The sequence below is a fragment of the Hordeum vulgare genome, chromosome 5H (genome assembly GCF_904849725.1).
Source record: "Hordeum vulgare subsp. vulgare chromosome 5H, MorexV3_pseudomolecules_assembly, whole genome shotgun sequence".
Lineage (NCBI taxonomy): Eukaryota > Viridiplantae > Streptophyta > Magnoliopsida > Poales > Poaceae > Hordeum > Hordeum vulgare.
The window spans coordinates 140970953-140987723 of record NC_058522.1 but is presented as its reverse complement, the minus strand read 5'-3'; positions in this window follow the sequence as shown (position 1 = coordinate 140987723).

Below are 16771 nucleotides of genomic sequence, written 5' to 3'. Positions count from 1 at the left end.
TGCCCTAGGGCGCCACCCCTCCCCTCCCTCATATATATAGTGAAGGTTAGAGAGGCTTTTGACACCTCAAGCCAAGGCACAACCCTCTCTCCCTCCACCAGTTCGTGACACCCCGTAGCTAGTTCGGTACGGTATGGTGATGCCCTGTCGGAGTAGCTCCACCACCATCGCCGCCACGCCATGGTGCTGCCAGAGAATTCATCTACCTCTTCGCCTCTCTTGCTGGATCAAGAAGGCGGAGATCATCATCAAGCTGTATGTGTGCTGAATGCGGAGGTGCCGTCCGTTCGGCACTAGATCGGGATGGATTATGATGGGATCGCGGGATGGATCATGATGGGATCGCGGGACGGATCGTGATGGGATCACGGGACGGGCTGCGATTTGGATTGTGAAGATGTTCCACTACATCAACCGTGTTATATACCCTTTCTCTTAGCGATCTACAAGGGTATGTAGATGCACTCTCCCCTCTCGTACATGGTCATTGATGTCTACTACACAACTTAATTATTGTAGACTCGTGTTGGGCCTCCAAGAGGAGAGTTTTGTTGGACAGTAGCAATCTACCCTCAAGTGGATGACCTAAGGTTTATCAATCTGTGGGATGTTGATACGTCCATTTTAAATCAGGCTTTCATGTTGATATTTATCGCTTTATGGGCTGTTATTACACTTCACGGTACATTACTTATGCCTTTTCTCTCTTATTTTACGACGTTTACATGAAGAGGGAGAATGCCGACAGCTGGAATTCTGGTCTGAAAAAGGAGAAAGTTTGAGATACCTATTCTGCGCAACTCCAAAAGCCATGAAAATCAATGAGGAATTATTTTAGAATTTATAAAAATACTGGACGGAAGAAGTACCAGAGGGGAGCCACCAGGAGGCCATAAGCCTGCCAGGCGTGACCTACCCCCTGGTCACGCCTAGGTGGCTTGTGGGCCCCCTGTTGACCCTCTGGCTCCCGTCTTTTGCTATAAGGAGGGTTTCGTTCCAGAAAAAATAAAGAGGAGGCTTTCGGGAGGAGTCGTCGCCGCCACGAGGCGAAACTTGAGCAGAACCAATCTAGAGCTTCGGCGGGGTCGTCCTGCCAGGGAAACTTCCCTCCCGGAGGGGAAATCGTCGCCAACGTCGTCACCAACACTCCTCTCATTGGAGGGGACTCATCACCATCAACATCTTAATCAGCACCATCTCATCTCCAAACCCTAGTTCATCTCTTGTAACCAATCTCCGTCTGGCGACTCCGATTGGTACTTATAAGGTTGCTAGTAGTGTCAATTACTCTTTGTAGTTGATGCTAGTTGGATTACTCGGTGGAAGATCATATGTTCAGATCTCTAATGCTATTCACTACCTCTATGGTCATGAACATAATTATGCTTTGTGAGTAGTCACTTTTGTTCCTGAGGACTTGGGATAAGTCTTGCTATAAGTAGTCATGTGAATTTGGTATTCGTTTGATATTTTGATGCGATGTATGTTGTCTTTCCTCTATTGGTGTTATTTGAACGTCGACTACATGACACTTCACCATTATTTGGGCCTAGAGGAAGGCATTGAGAAGTAATAAGTAGCTGATGGGTTGCTACAGTGACAGAAGCTTAAACCCTAGTTTATGCGTTGCTTCGTATGGGGCTGATTTGGATCCACTAGTTTAATGCTATGGTTAGACTTTGTCTTAATTCTTCTTTTGTAGTTGCAGATGCTTGCGAGAGGGGTTAATCATAAGTGGGATGTTTGTCCAAGTAAGGGAAGCACCCAAGCACCGGTCCACCCACATATCAAACTATAAAAGTAGCAAACGTGAATCATATGAACATGATGAAAACTAGCTTGACAGAAATTCCCATGTGTCCTCGGGAGCGCTTTACCTGCTATAAGAGTTTGTCCAGGCTTGTCCCTTGCTACAAAAGGGATTGGGCCACTTTTCTGCACCTTTGTTACTATTGCTACTTGCTACTTGCTACGAATCATCTTACCACACAACTATTTGTTACCAATAATTTCAGTGCTTGCAGAGAATACCTTGCTGAAAACCACTTGTCAGTCTTGTGCTCCTCGTTGGGTTCGACACTCTTACTTATCGAAAGGACTACTATGGATCCCCTACACTTGTGGGTCATCAAGACTCTTTTTTGGCGCCGTTGCTGGGGAGTGAAGCGCCTTTGGTAAGTGGAATTTGGTAAGGAAACATTTATATAGTGTGCTGAAATTTATTGCCACTTGTCACTATGGAAACTAATCCTTTGAGGAGCTTGTTCGGGGTATCTTCACCTCGAACGGAAGCACAAGGAGTTTCTCCTCAACCTGCTGCACCTACTGAAAATATTTGTTATGAAATTCCTTCGGGTATGCTAGAGAAACTATTGGCTAATCCTTTTACAGGAGATGGAACATCACATCCTGACTTGGATCTAATCTATGTAGATGAAGTTTGTGGTTTATTTAAGCTTGCAGGTTTGCCCGAGGATGAGGTCAAGAAGAAGGTCTTTCCCTTATCTTTGGGGGATAAAGCATTGACATGGTGTTGGCTATGTGATGATACTGGATCATGGAACTACAACCGATTGAAATTGGAATTTCATCAAAAGTTTTATCCTATGCATTTGGTACATCATGATCGGAATTATATCTATAATTTTTGGCCTCATGATAGAGAAAGTATCGCTCAAGCTTGGGGGAAGCTTAAATCAATGTTATATTCATGCCCCAACCATGAGCTCTCGAGAGAAATTATTATTCAGAACTTCTATGCTCAGCTTTCTCATGATAATCGCACCATGCTTGACACTTCTTGTACCGATTCTTTTATGAAGAAAGATATTGACTTCAAACGGAATTTATTGGAAAGAATTAAACGCAACTCTGAAGATTGGGAGTTTGATGAAGGTAAGGAGTCAGGTATGAATCTTAAGTTCGATTGCGTTAAATCCTTTGTTGAAACGAATACTTTTTGTGATTTTAGCGCTAAATATGGACTTGACTCTAAGATAGTAGCTTCATTGTGTGAATCATTTGCTGCTCATATTGATCTCCCTAAAGAGAAGTGGTTTAAATATCATCCTCCCTTAGAAGTCAATGTATTTAAACCCAATCCAGTTGAAGAGAAAGTCATTGCTTATAATTATCCTATTGTTCCTAGTGCTTACATTGAGAAACCACCTTTCCCTGTTAGAATAAAGGACCATTCTAAAGCTTCAACTGTGATACATAGGGGCTACATTAGAAAAACTACACCTCCTGAGCAAATTAGAGTTGAACCTAGCATTGCTATTATCAAAGATCTCCTGTCCGACAATGTTGATGGCCATGATATTCACTTCTGTGAAGACGCTGCTAGAATTGCTAAACCTCATGCTAGAGACAAACATAGGCATGTTGTTGGCACGCCTGTTGTTTCTGTTAAGATAGGAGATCATTGTTATCATAGTTTATGTGACGTGGGTGCTAGTGTTAGTGCAATACCTCAATCTTTATATGATGAAATTAAAGAAGAGATTGCACCTATCGAGATGGAACCTATTGATGTCACTATCCAGCTTGCCAATAGAGATCCTATCTGCCCTTTAGGAATTGTTAGAGATGTTGAAGTCTTGTGTGGTAAAACTAAGTATCCTGCTGATTTTCTCGTTCTTGATACCACACAAGATAGCTTTTGTCCCATCATATTTGGCAGACCTTTCCTCAATACTGTCAATGCTCATATTGACTGTGAGAAGCAAACTGTCACTATTGGCTTTGAAGGTGTGTCACATGAGCTCAATTTCTCCAAGTTTGGTAGACAACCTCATGAAAAAGAGTTGTCTAGTAAGGATGAAATTATTGCTCTAGCTTCTATTGTTGTGCCTCCTACTGATCCTTTAGAGCAATATTTGCTTGAGCATGAAAATGATATGCGTATGGATGAAAGGAATGAGATAGATAGAGTTATCTTTGAACAACATCCTATCCTTAAGAATAATTTTCCTGTTGAACTGCTTGGAGATCCACCCCCACCAAAGGGTGATCCTGTGTTCGAGCTTAAACAGCTACCTGATACTCTTAAATATGCTTATCTTGATGAAAAAGAGATATATCCTGTTATTATTAGTGCTAGCCTTTCAGAGCATGAAGAAAAGAAATTATTGAAAACTCTGAGGAAGCACCGTGCTACTATTGGATATACTCTTGATGATCTTAAGGGCATTAGTCCCACTCTATGCTAGCACAAAATTAAAACCGATCCTGATTCCAAACTAGTTGCCGATCATCAACGAAGATTAAATCCTAAGATGAAAGAGGTAGTAAGAAAAGAAATACTAAAGCTCCTGGAAGCAGGTATTATCTATCATGTTGCTCATAGTGATTGGGTAAGTCCGGTGCATTGCGTCCCTAAGAAGGGAGGTATTACCGTTGTCCCTAATGATAAAGATGAATTGATCCCACACAGGATTATTACTGGCTATAGGATGGTAATTGATTTTAGGAAATTGAATAAAGCCACTAGGAAAGATCATTACCCTTTGCCTTTTATTGACCAAATGCTAGAAAGATTGTCTAAACACACACACTTCTGCTTTCTAGATGGTTATTCTGGTTTCTCCTAAATACCTGTTGCACAATATGATCAGGAGAAAACCACTTTTACTTGCCCTTTTGGTACCTTTGCTTACAGACGTATGCCTTTTGCCTTATGTAATGCACCTGCTGCCTTTCAAAGATGTATGATGGCTATATTCTCTGACTTTAGTGAAAAGATTGTTGAGGTTTTCATGGATGACTTCTCCGTTTACGGGTCTTCTTTTGATGATTGCCTCAGCAACCTTGATCGAGTTTTGCAGAGATGTAAAGATACCAACCCTGTCTTGAATTGGGAGAAGTGCCACTTTATGGTTAATGAAGGTATCATCTTAGGACATCAAATTTCTGAAAGAGGTATTGAAGTCGATAAGGCTAAGGTTGATGTGATCGAGAAAATGCCATGCCCTACAGACATTAAAGGTATCAGAAGTTTCCTTGGTCATGCTGGTTTCTATAGAAGGTTCATTAAGGACTTTTCTAAGATTTCTAGGACTCTTACCAATCTCTTGCAAAAGGATATTCCTTTTGTTTGTAACGATGATTGTGAGGAAGCCTTTGAAATACTTAAGAAGGCCTTGATAACTACACCTATTGTTCAACCACCTGATTGGAACTTACCTTTTGAAATTATGTGTGATGCTAGTGATTATGTTGTTGGTGCTGTTCTAGGACAAAGAGTTGATAAGAAGTTGAATGTTATTCACTATGCTAGTAAAACTCTAGACAGTGCCCAAAGAAACTATGCTACTACCGAAAAGGAATTTTTAGCACTCGTATTTGCATGTGAAAAGTTCAGATCTTACATTGTTGATTCCAAGGTTACTATTCACACTGATCATGCTGCTATTAAGTACCTCATGGAAAAGAAAGATGCTAAACCTAGACTTATCAGATGGGTTCTCTTGCTACAAGAATTTGATTTGCATGTTGTTGATAGGAAGGGTGCTGAGAACCCCGTAGCAGATAACTTGTCTAGGTTGGAGAATGTTCTTGATGACCCACAACCTATTGATGATAGCTTTCCTAATGAGCAATTGAATGTCATCAATGCTTCACGTAGTACACCGTGGTATGCTGATTATGCAAATTATATTGTTGCCAAATATATACCACCTAGTTTCACATACTAGCAAAAGAAGAAATTCTTCTTTGATTTGAGACATTACTTTTGGGATGATCCTCACCTTTATAAAGAAGGAGTAGATGGTGTTATTAGATGTTGTGTACGTGAGCATGAACAGGGACAGATCCTACAGAAGTTTCACTCCGAGGCTTACGGAGGACACCATGCGGGAGATAGAACTGCACACAAGGTATTGCAATCAGGTTTCTATTGGCCTACTCTCTTCAAGGATGCCCATAAGTTTGTCTTGTCTTGCGATGAATGTCAAAGAATAGGTAATATCAGTACAGGAAATGCCTATGAATTATTCACTTGTCATTGAACCATTTGATGTTTGGGGTTTTGATTATATGGGACCTTTTCCAAAGTCCAACGGGTATACTCATATCGTAGTTGCTGTTGATTACGTTACTAAGTGGGTAGAAGCTATCCCAACTAGTAGTGCTGATCACAACACCTCTATCAGGATGCTTAAAGAAGTTATTTTCCCTAGATTTGGAGTCCCTAGATATTTGATGACTGATGGTGGTTCACAATTTATTCATGGTGCTTTCCGTAAAACGCTTGCTAAGTATGATGTCAACCATAGAGTTGCATCTCCCTATCATCCTCAGTCGAGTGGTCAAGTAGAGCTAAGTAATAGAGGGATTAAACTAATTCTGCAAAAGACTGTCAATAGGTCTAGAAAGAATTGGTCTAAGAAGCTTGATGATGCACTGTGGGCTTATAGAACTGCTTATAAGAATCCCATGGGCATGTCTCCGTACAAAATGGTTTACGGTAAAGCATGTCATTTACCTCTTGAGCTAGAGCATAAGGCCTATTGGGCAATCAAAGAGCTCAACTTTTATTTCAAACTTGCTGGTGAGAAGAGGTTATTTGATATTAGCTCACTTGATGAATGGAGAGCTCTGGCATATGAAAATGCAAAGTTGTTTAAAGAAAAGGTTAAGAGGTGGCATGATAAAGGGATACAAAAACGTGAGTTCAATGTAGGTGATTATGTCTTGCTATACAATTCTCGTTTAAGATTTTTTTGCACGCAAGCTTCTCTTTAAATGGGAAGGTCCTTACATTGTTGAGGAAGTATATCATTTTGGTGCCATCAAGATCAACAACACGTAAGGTAATTTTCTGAGAATGGTAAATGGGCAAAGAATCAAGCATTATATCTCAGGTACTCCCATAAATGTTGAAAGCAATATTATTAATACCATAACTCCGAAGGAGTACATAAGGGATATTTATCAGCCTATTTCAGACTCCAAAAACAAAGAGGTATGTGATTGGTAAGTAAACCGACTCTAAAACTTTTCCAGTAGCAATTTTTCTCCGTTTTGGAATTTTTAGAAAAATAGAAAAATTAAAGTAGTCCAGAAAGTGCACGAGGAGGCGACAAGCCTGCCAGGCGCGACCTACCCCGCTGGCCACGCCTGGGTGGCTTGTGGGCACCTCGTGTGTCTCCCGGACTCCGTTTTCTTGCAGAGTACTCCTTTTGGTCGGGAAAAATTCATTATATATTCTCCCGAAAGTTCTGACCCTCGTATCACGCAAATATCCTGTGTTTTCGTTTCGAGCCTGTTTCTGTCGCAGATTTAGGGCAAGGATGTCGTCTCAAGAATCTGTCGGGGAGAACAATCTCCCTCAAGTCTATGAAGAAGTAAATGCTGATCTGAAAAGAACGGAGGTCATGGAGGCCAAGGAAAGGCTGCTTGAAGAAACTAAGGGCAAATGTAAGGAGGAGAATCCGGCGTTGGACGAAGGGCAATCTGTGCTCAACAAGGAAGAAGCTGAGGAAGAGGATTTTCTTCAACCCTACCTCCACCTTTTACCTCCATCCTTGATCGAGCTCTTGAGGTTTTGCTCGAGAAACATATCACAGAGCTCCAAGGTATAAATCAAAGATTGATGGCCCTCTTGGAATCAAAAGACAGGACAACTCCACCACCATCACCTTCGAAGGAAGACAACTAAGCACGGGTATGGGCAATCCCCTTGGCTTGTGCCAAGCTTTGGGGAGTTGCCCCGGTATCGTATCACCATCACATCTTTTGTCTTTACCTTTTTCTTAGTTCGATCCTTTTTGGTTTTATCTTTATGTAGTAGAATAAAGTTCTTAGTGTTCTAGGCTTGAGTTTTGCTCTGTGTCACCCCCAATGTATTCTAGCTCGTGAGTCATATAATAAAGAGTGTTTTAGTTAAGGGTCTTGCCTCATGCCATGATCTAAAGAAAAAATAATAAGAGAACAAAAGCATGAAAGATCATGTAATGATCTTATGGGAAGTGATGGCTTCACGTATAAAAAGAATGTTGATTGAAACTTGTTGTGGGTGGACAAACGTAGACCTTGGTCATTGCTGCAATTAATAGGAAGTAATAAAGAAGGAGAGGTTCACATATAAATATATCATCTTTGACACCATCTATGATTGTGAACACTCATTGAACTATTACATGCTTAGAAGTAGATGTTGGACAAGGAAGACAACATAATGAATTATGTTTGCTTGGTTTCGAACAATGTTATATGACTAGAGATCCCTTAGCATGTGACGATTGCTTCCACCTCATATCAACCAAAACTTTCGCACTAAGTAGAGATACTACTTGTGCATCCATAAACCCTCAACCCAGTTTTGCCATGAGAGTCCACCATACCTACCTATGGATTGAAGAAGATCCCTCAAGTAAGTTGTCATCGGTGCAAGCAATAAAAATTGCTCCCTAAATATGTATGATCTATTAGTGTGTGGAAAATTAACTTTCTACGAACCTGTGATGAGGAAGACATAAAAGCGACGGACTGCATAATAAAGTTCTTTATCACAGGAGGCAATATAAAGTGACGTTCCTTCACACTAAGAGGTCACACATCCAATCCTCAAAAGTGCATGACAACCTCTGCTTCCCTCTACGAAGGGCCTATCTTGTACCTTTACTTTTTGTCCTTAAAAGTGTCATGTGATCTACACCAATTCCTTATCTCGTCTTTACCTTGGCTAACGTCATATGCTAGGGAAAGATCTATATTCATATGTCAACTTGGAAGTAAGTATTCATGAATTATTATTGTTGACATTACCCTTGAGGTAAGTAGTTGGGAGGCGAAACTATAAGCCCCTATCTTTCTCTGTGTCCAACTCAAACTTTGATCTCATGAGTACCACGTGAGTTTTAGCAATTGTAGAAGACGAAAGTATGATTGAGTATGTGGATTTGCTTTACAAGCTCTTATTTGACTCTTTCCGACGTTATGATACATTGCAATTGCTTCAATGACTAAAGGCTGTTGGTTGTTAATTCTCAATAAGGTTCTTGATCCATACTTTACTTTGTGAAGGAATTATCACTTTAGCATAAGAGATTATATGATGATATTGTTGTTCTAATTATGATCATGATGCCTGCATGTCCATATCTTGTTTTGTCGACACCTCTATCTCTAAATATGTGGGCATATTTATTGATCTCGGTTTCCGCTTGAGGACAAGTGAGGTCTAAGCTTGGGGGAGTTGATACGTTCATTTTGCATTATGCTTTCATGTTGATATTTATCTCTTTATGGGTTGTTATTACACTTCACGGTACATTACTTATGCATTTTCTCTCTTATTTTACAAGGTTTACATGAAGAGGGAGAATGCCGGCAGCTGGAATTCTTGTCTGAAAAAGGAGCAAGTTTGAGATACCTATTCCGCGCAACTCCAAAAGCCGTGAAAATCAACGAGGAATTATTTTGGAATTTATAAAAAATACTAGATGGAAGAAGTATCAGAGGGGAGCCACTAGGAGGCCACAAGCCTGCCAGGCGCGACCTACCCCCCTGGCCGCGCCTAGGTGGCTTATGGGCCCCATGTTGCCCCTTTGGCTCCCATCTTTTGCTATAAGGAGGGTTTCATTCCAGAAAAAATCAGGAGGAGGCTTTCGGCAGGAGTCGCCGCCACCACAAGGCGAAATTTGAGTAGAACCAATCTAGAGCTCCGGCACGGTCGTCCTGTCGGGGAAACTTCCCTCCCAGAGGGGGAAATCGTTGCCAACGTCATAACCAACACTCCTCTCATCGGAGGGGACTCATCACCATCAACATCTTCATCAGCACCATCTCATCTCCAAACCCTAGTTCATCTCTTGTAACCAATCTCCGTCTGGCGACTCCGATTGGTACTTGTAAGGTTGCTAGTAGTTTTATTCAATACATGTTCAGATCTCTAATGCTATTCAATACATGTGTGGTCATGAACATAATTATGCTTTGTGAGTAGTCAGTTTTGTTCCTGAGGACATGGGATAAGTCTTGCTATAAGTAGTCATGTGAATTTGGTATTCGTTCGATATTTTGATGCGAGGTATGTTGTCTTTCCTCTAGTGGTGTTATGTGAACGTCAACTACATGACACTTCACCATTATTTGGGCCTAGAGGAAGGAATTGGGAAGTAATAAGTAGATGATGGGTTGCTAGAGTGACAGAAGCTTAAACCCTAGTTTATGCATTGCTTCGTAAGGGTCTGATTTGGATCCACTAGTTTAATGCTATGGTTAGACTTTGTCTTAATTCTTCTTTCTTAGTTGCGGATGCTTGCGAGAGGGGTTAATCATAAGTGGGATGTTTGTCCAAGGAAGGGCAGCACCCAATCACCGGTCCACCCACATATCAAACTATCTAAGTAGCGAATGCGAATCATATGAACATAATGAAAACTAGGTTGACAGAAATTCCCATGTGTCCTCGGGAGCGCTTTACCTCCTATAAGAGTTTGTCTAGGCTTGTCCCTTGCTACAAAAGGGATTGGGCCACTTTGCTGCACCTTTGTTACTATTGCTACTTGCTACTTGCTACGAATCATCTTACCACACAACTATCTGTTACCGATAATTTCAGTGCTTGCAGAGAATACCTTGTTGAAAACCACTTGTCAGCTCCTTCTGCTCCTCGTTGGGTTCGACACTCTTACTTATAGAAAGGACTATGATAGATCCCCTACACTTGTGGGTCATCAGATGTGTATGATGAAGATGGCCTCTCTCAAGCAACCCTGCAATCAAATACAAGAAATCTCTTGTGTCCACAACACACCCAATACAATAGTAAATTGTATAGGTGCACTAGTTCGGCAAAGAGATGGTGATACAAGTGGAATATGGATGGTAGATATAGGTTTTTGTAATCTGAGAATATAGAAACAGCAAGGTAAGAAGTGGCAAACAACGAGCAAAACGTTGTATTAATGCTTGAAAATAAGGCCTAGGGTACATACTTGCACTAGTGCAATCTCTCAACAATGCTAACATAGTTGGATCCCTCAACGTGTAACAAAGAATCACTCCAAAGTTCCTATCTAGTGGAGAACAATAATATGAAACTGGTGTAGGTAGTAGAACCACCTCAAAGTTATTCTTTCCGATCAATCTATTCAAAAGTTCGTACTAAGATAACATCAAGCTATCCCTTCTGTTCAATCAATTCAAGATTTCTTACTAATATAACATCAAGCCATCCTTTCCGTTCAATCTATTTAAGAGTTCGTACTAGAATAACACCAATGGTACATATCAATCGACCCTAATGTCACCTAGATACTCCAATGTCACCTCAAGTATCCGTGGGTAAATTATGCGACATGCATTAATCAATTTTAGAGCTGTCATATTCAATCAAACAAAAAGAATGTGCAAGGAGCACCCCAAGATTTCTATCAGAGAACATGGTATGAAAACGTGCAATAAACCCCTATGCATAGATCCCCAAAGTCACCGGAACCTTCAAGTTGATGCCTCAACATATATCAAGTGAATCAACAAAATACCCCAATGTCACTACGGGTACCCCATGCAAGACTTACATCAAGTGTTTGTTGGAAATATGCCCTAGAGGCAATAATAAAATGGTTATTATCATATTTCCTTGTTCATGATAATAATCTATTGTTCATGCTATAATTGTATTAACAGGAAACAATAATACATGTGTGAATAAATAGATCACAATGTGTCCCTAGCAAGCCTCTAGTTGGCTAGCTCGTTAGTCAATAGATGATCATGGTTTCCTGGTCATGGTCATTAGATGTCATTGATAACGGGATCACATCATTGGGAGAATGATGTGATGGACAAGACCCAATCCTAAGCATAGCACTAGATCGTATTGTTCGTATGCTAAAGCTTTTCTAATGTCAAGTGTCTTTTCCTTCGACCGTGAGATTGTGCAGCTCCCGGATACCGTAGGAGTGCTTTGGGTGTATCAAACGTCACAACGTAACTGGGTGATTATAAAGGTGCACTACGGCTACCTCTGAAAGTGTCTGTTGGGTTGGTACGAATCGAGATCGGGATTTGTCACTCCGCGTGACGGAGAGGTATCTCTAGGCCCACTCAATAGAACAACATCATGAGCTCAATGTGACTAAGGAGTTAGTCACACGATGACGTGCTACAGAACGAGTAAAGTGACTTACTGGTAACGAGATTGAACAAGGTATATGTATACCGACGATCGAATCTCGGGCAAGTTCTATACCGACAGACAAAGGGAATTGTATACGGGATTGATTGAATCCTTGACATCGTGGTTCATCCGATGAGATCATCGTGGAGCAAGTGGGAGCCAACATGGGTATCCAGACCCCGCTGATGGTTATTGGCCGGAGAGGTGTCTCGGTCATATCTGCCTATCTTCCGAACCCGTAGGGTCTACACACTTAAGGTTCGATGACGCTAGGGTTATAGGGAATTATTATACGAGGTTATCGAAAGTTGTTCGGAGTCCTGGATGAGATCCCGGACGTCACGAGGAGCTCCGGAACGGTCCGGAGGTAAAGATTAATATATAGGATGGATGGTTTTGGACACCAGAAATGTTTCGGGCGTCACCGGTAATGTACCGGGACTACTGGGACCACCGGAAATGGTCCCGGGGGTCCACTGGGAGGGGCCACCAGCCCCAAGAGGTAGCATGGGCCAAAAGAGGGAGGGCAACCAGCCCAAAGTGGGCTGGTGTGCCTCCCACAAGGAGGCCCAAGGCGCAGGAGGTGGAGAAGGGGGGAACCCTAGGCGCTGGTGGGCCTAATGCCCACCTAGGGGTGCGCCACCCCCTCCCCCTGCCCTGGCCGCCGCACCTCCCTTCTGGGGGGGCTGCCGCACCACCTAGGGTGGGAAGCCTAGGGGTGGCACCCCCCTCCCCTCCTCCTATATATAGTGGGGTTTTTGGGGCTGTTTTGCACACAATTTTCCTTCTCCCTCGGCGCAGCCCTGCCCCCTTCTTCCTCCTCTCCCACGGTGCTTGGCGAAGCCCTGCCGGGAGACCTCGTCTCTCCATCGACACCACACCGTTGTGTGCTGCCGGAGATCTTCCCCAACCTCTCCCTCCTCCTTGCTGGATCAAGGTGCGGGAGACGTAACCGGGCTGCACGTGTGTTGAACGCGGAGGTGCCGTGGTTCGGCACTAGATCGGAATCACACCGCGATCTGAATCGCCGCTAGTACGACTACATCAACCGCGTTCTAGCAACGCTTCCGCTTAGCGATCTTCAAAGGTATGAAGATGCACTCACCCCTCTCTCGTTGCTGGTCTCTCCATAGGAAGATCTGAATATGCGTAGGAATTTTTTTGAATTTATGCTACATTACCCAACAGTGCTGTCTTACCAATATGCTCAATCCAACATGACAAGATCTTAAAGGAAAAGACTCAATTCATCACAACTAGATGGTAAGCGAAATACATCATATGATCCAACTATATTAACAAAGCCCGTGTTCTTGAGATCGTGCCATCTCAAGAATACGAGAGAGAGAGAGAGAGAGAGATTGAACACATATCTACTGGAATATACCCTCAGCCTCGAGGGTGAACTACTCCCTCCTCGTCATGGCCTCCGCCGGGATGTTGAAGATGGCCACCGGTGATGGTTTTCCCTCTCCGTCATGGTACTGGAATCTCTCCACATCGGTTTTCCGGCGATACAGAGAGTTTCGGCAGCAGAGCGGAAGTTCTCTCTTTACTTCTGGGGGTTTTAGGATTTATAGGATTTTCAGCGTTGGAATCACACGCAATGGAGCCACGTGGGCCCCACAAGCCATTAGAGCGTGGCCAAGGCCCAGGTCGCGCCCTGTTGGCTTGTGCCTCCATGGCAGCCCTCCTCTGGTGGTTCTTTGCTCCAACGTTGCTCATATGAATCATAAAAAAGTTTCTGGCAATTCCGAGAACTTTCATTTTCTGCACAAAAAACAACACCACAGTAATTCTGCTGAAAACAACATCAGTCCGGGTTAGTTCTAAATAAATCATATAAATTACATCAATACCAAATAAATTTATTATAAACATAGTCAAATATGGCATGAATACTTCATAAATTATCGATACATTGGAGACGTATCAGCATCCCCAAGCTTAATTCCTAGTCGTCCTCGAGTAGGTAAATGATAAAAGAAATAATTTATGAAGTGTGAATGCTAGCATAATGTATAATATTGATCAAGGATAATTTCAGTAGTTTTTCTAGCATCATAACCAACAAGTATTTCTCATAAAGCTTCTCAAGATCGAGTAGCAAGTTATTCACATGTTATAGTATAGACCATAAACTTTCTTGAAAAATAGCAAACTATGTTTTCAGTCATCAAACAATTACAATTCATCTTATTTTTAGGAAGGGTCTATGTAAGAGCTTTGGTTCGACAAATTCCACATACCCAACTATCATTTAGTCTTCCCTGATTGCTGACACTCAAAGCATATTTTTAGAACAAACAGTTTCAGTCAAACACAAGGAAAATAGGGGTTTAAAGTTTCGCCTCCTAACTTATTTATCTCGGGGATAATGTCAACAAATAATGAATCATGATCACCTATATTCAATTGGATATATGTGTCTGGATCTTTCCCCATCACATGATGCTTGCCAACTAAGGAATTAATAGATTCGAATCAGAAGTTGACTCGACATGAAAAGTAAAAAATAGGCCTTCGCAAAGGGAAGCAGAGGTTGTCATGGTCTTTTTATTTTTGGATATGCAGTCTGTTAATGAAAATGAACGTCACTTTATATTGCCCCTTGTGATGGCAACCTTTATTATGCAGTCCGTCGCTTTTATTTCTTCACCATCTCAAGTTTGTACACAGCTTATTTTCCCATCCAATAAAAGATCATACATATTTAGTAGCAATTTTTATTGCTTTTTTGCATCGATGACAACTTACTTGAAGGATCTTATTCAATCCATAGGTAGATATGGTGGACTCTCATGGCAAGAAACTAGGTTCAAGGATTTGGATGCACAAGTAGTATCTCTAGTTAGTACAAAGTTTTGGCTAGCAAAAGGTTCAAAACAAGCACCACATGTTAGAGGATACATAACAATATAACTACTATGTGAATATAAACAAACATAACCATTAAGTTGTCTTCCTTGTCCAACATCAACTAGTTTATCAAGTTTGAAAATAGTTAATGGGGCTCACAATCATAGAAGATGTCCAAGATAGTATATCTATATGTGAAGCCTCTCTTCCTTCAATGTTCTTTCATGAATCCTTTAAATGACCATGTTATGTTTGCTAACTTCCAATAAATTTTACCGCTTATACTCCTAGTATGTGAAGTTGCTACTCCCCATGGGATAAGCATATGAAGCATATATATAATTTCACATTTATGATATTCAATTCATTCAAAATTTTACTCTTAGGATATAAGTGAAGCACAAGAGTAAACATCAAGCTACTCTCAAAAGATATAACTGAAGAGCAATGAGTAGTCAAAACATTAAGTAGCTATATGAGGACTCTTTCTGAGTAAAGATTTTTAGATCTTGATATTTTATTCAAACAGCAAAAAAAAAACAAAAATAGCACTCCAAGAATAGCATATATGATTTGACCGAATAAAAATTTACGATCAACATAGGCTAACCGATAGTTGAAGAAGAGGGGTGGGATGCATAGCATCCCCAATATTAGATGCTTTAGACTTCTTGTAATATTGTCTTGGGGTGCCTTGGGCATTCCCCAAATTGAGCTTTTGTATCTCGTTCAATCCTCTCATGTCCCAGTTTCACCTATGTCTCAAAAACTTCATCCACACAAAACTTGAAAAGAACTTTTATATTTATCCATTTTAATTTCATCATTAAATAGAAACCCCTTTGGATTTTTTATTGTATTGAAAGAATTTTCAAAATTTAAAAGATAAATTAATTAGAAAAAATTAGTTCTATATCTATAATTGCAAGTTAGAAAATGTGAGATAGGTTAGTACACATAAGAATAATTTACACTGCATGTACTGCCAAGACAAGTTGCATAATAATTTTCAAACATTATGTATTGTATACTATCATTTCCACAATTTATATCTACCAATTTAAGTCATGAAAACTATAGAAGAAGTAGATAACAAAACTATGACAACAATCTGTCTACACAGGATAGTCTGTAGAAATTTATTAAAACAGTGTACTTCTGTATCTCCAAAAATTATGAAACTTTAGGAAATGATAAATAATTTGTATGAACCTGCCGTGTAAAAATTTCAGAAACTTTCCATGTTCCAATAAAATTTCATAATTGAAATACTACAGCAACAGTTTCTGTTTTTTATACATCACAAATCACACATGCAATTCAAGCATTCTAAAGGCAATCCATGGAAATTTTTATTGAAACACAAGATTATAAATAACAGCAATAAAATACTAAAAAAATAAAATGACGCTCCAAGCAAAACTCATATTATGTGATGACTAAAAATATAACTCCAAGTAAGATATACCGATAGTATCGAAGACGAAAGAGGGGATGCTTTCCAGGGTAACCCTAAGCTTAGACGCTTGGGTCTTCCTTGAATATTACCTTGGGTGTGCCTTGGTAATCCCCAAGCTTAGGGTCTTTCCACTCCTTATTCTCCTCATAACGGTATCTCACCCAAAACTTGAAAACTTCAATCACACAAAACATAACGGAACTTCGTGAGATGGGTTAGTATAATAAAGATAGATCATTCACTTAGGTACTGTCAAGACAAGATTCATAATTGTTACCACATGATACCTACTGTATTCTATAATTCCCATAATTTATATC